We start from the raw sequence: 2,785 nt of genomic DNA, 5'->3' as shown, positions 1-2,785 counted from the left end.
TTCTTAATCCAAAGCGACTCACTAAGTTCACTGCTATCCATTCAAAACATTTTTTCTGACCATCCCATAGTCCAAGACATACATAAGTCCCTTTTTAACCTCCAATATTACAATTACTCAATTAGCTTCATGTATGTTCCCAGCCACATAGGTATTACTGGAAACGAAACTGTTGATAGATTAGCAAAAACAGCCGCTGCCCCCTCCCCTCTTACCTCTCTCACTCCTGATGACATTAAATCTCTAATCACTCACAACACATTTACTAACTGGCAGAACTTTTGGTCACAACAAACTTCAAACAAACTCTTCCAACATAAAAAAACTACCCTCCCCTGGAAAAATCTAGGCCACCTGAACAGAAAAGAAGAAATCCTGATTACTAGACTAAGAATAGGCCACACAAAAATTACTCATAACCACTTATACCAAAAAGAACCAAAACCCTCATGCCAATTTTGCAGAAACGAACACACATCCATCCAACACATACTTTTCAACTGCCCCCAACTAAAACAAAACAGACTTACGCTACAGATAAAAGAAAACCCACCTACTATCCCTGACGAACCCTCAGAAATTCAAAAATTCATCTCCCTAATAAAAAACATCAACCTCACAAACCAAATCTAACCCCCCCCCCCTTACGGGTGTAATAATCTTGTAATTATAAACACCCAAAAAAAAAAAAAAAAAAGTAGGTACATGAAATAGAATCCGGTGAAGATTTTTCAAAGTTTTTCAAGTTCTGCCTCAAAACAAGAAGGACGAATTAATTAGAACAATTTTTACGAGTTTTTCAACAGAGGGAGCGTTTTTAACAGAGAAATCAAAATTACTTGTGGGACTTATAGGGGAGTGATTTGTTCTTGAAATGGGAGGGTATTTTAAGGAATTCTGAAGATGAAATTGGCTAAAAAAAAAAAAAAAAAAAAAAAAAAAAAAATCGGCGGGGGATGAATGTTCGACTTCAGTGACCATTTCAAAAAAACAATAGTTGTCGCTGAAGTCGGTTTTAATCCTTCTGAAGCGAATCAGTTACCTTGAAAAAAGGTTGCCATGCAAGTACATATGAGTGCTGGGTATAAAGAGAACGACCCATAAGGGTGGCGAAAAACACAAATTAACAATAAGATTTGCAGTACCGACTTAGGGAACAGTTACTTGTGCCTCTCTCCTCAAAATTGTTGAAATATGTAGATTTTCGAATCAGAAAATAGCGTTTTCAGTTGGTAGGTAATTTTAAATTTTCGCGAATATTTTCCTTCGCTGGTAACTGATTTTCTGCAAAATTGAAGCCCCGACCTCGTTTCAAATCGAAAAAAAAGTACGTACGCGAAGTAATTAAAAAACGAGTAATCATATGCATATTACTTCCTATTCGAGATTACTCAATTTTTGTAAAGTTATATGTTCGTTTTATGTCACAAAATTAGACCTGATGCAGCTGTATCAAATCAGATTTACTTCGCAGTTCGTCACACCGTATACTTATTGCGTGTACAGACGACAGAATAAGTCAACTCTGCCATCGCTGAATTAAACATACCTAACATAAATGATTCTGCATTTCCACGTAGGGTATCTTGTTTCTTGGATTCACTCATTTTAAATACGTGAGTAAGGATTAATGGAATAAGAAATGTACATCACACGCTGACTGATTACGTTGTATGCTGGGAAGGAATGTCCACAATAGCTAATTAAATTCTTCGGTTAATTTGTTCACTTTCTCGAGTGATGATTGATCCATGATTTATAGTAGGTACATATTTAGTATAAGAACTTAATCCCTTGTATAACAGCAGTTCAACAAGAAATCATTTATTACTTTGACTTTTCCAGGTTTTCCAGACCAATTTCTCCAATTTTCCAAATTCTTCGAATACCACATAATACTGAAAAAAGTGGGTAGAGGATTAAAATTTTTGTAACGTCACAAGTGACGACAGACGAATATTAGTAGGAGTCTAACAAATAAAGCAGAACGTAAGCAGCTGATTTTTGGTTGGAGATTAATGTTTCCATTTTCAAAAAGAACTATAAAAAATGACGGGAAAAATCAAAATTCGAAAACAAAAAAATGAGATAAAAAATGGAAAATTTACAAAGTTTGACTAAAGCAAGGGAAAAAAAAGAAAATTGGCAATTTTGGCAAAAACAAGATTTTTTGACAATTTGGGCGAAAAATGAGACTTCCTGACAATTTCAAAATGTTCTAACAAAAAAAGAAAATTTTCGACTGGAAAATGGGACCAGACTATTTTTACAAAAAATGAGAGTAAGATTCGAAGTTTTAAAAGAATCATCGATAACCCTAATTTTGGAGTAAAATTTTTAAATTTCGCGACAATTCCACAAAGGTAAAATTCCCTGACTTTTCTCGGAAATTGATAAATTGGAAAATTCTCAGAATATCAATTTGTTCCCTTAATAGCACGTTATTGTTTACCATCAAGATTATGCTCATACTGCAGCAATAGATATGGGGGGAAAGTCTCGGATCGAGTATGCATTTTTAATCGAGCACACTGACGCGATTTTTTACAAAAATGCATCATAAATAATACATATGACGAAAGATGGATAACTTTTTTGGACGATTAATAACGCTAGTGTTATCCCAAAGTAGATCGAAGTAGAACTACCACGCCTAATGTTAAACTACGATCGATGATTGGCCGCGTAGATCCGATGGTAGGCGTGCTGTCGTGCCCATGAATGGTCCAAAGTAGCCTCCGACCTTAGATTTCGATCTGGTACTACGTCAGTGTGATAATTCAGT

This window comes from Planococcus citri, chromosome 1 (assembly GCF_950023065.1).
Source record: "Planococcus citri chromosome 1, ihPlaCitr1.1, whole genome shotgun sequence".
NCBI classification, from domain to species: domain Eukaryota; kingdom Metazoa; phylum Arthropoda; class Insecta; order Hemiptera; family Pseudococcidae; genus Planococcus; species Planococcus citri.
The sequence above is the reverse complement of the archived record's forward strand: the minus strand, read 5'-3'. Positions refer to the sequence as shown.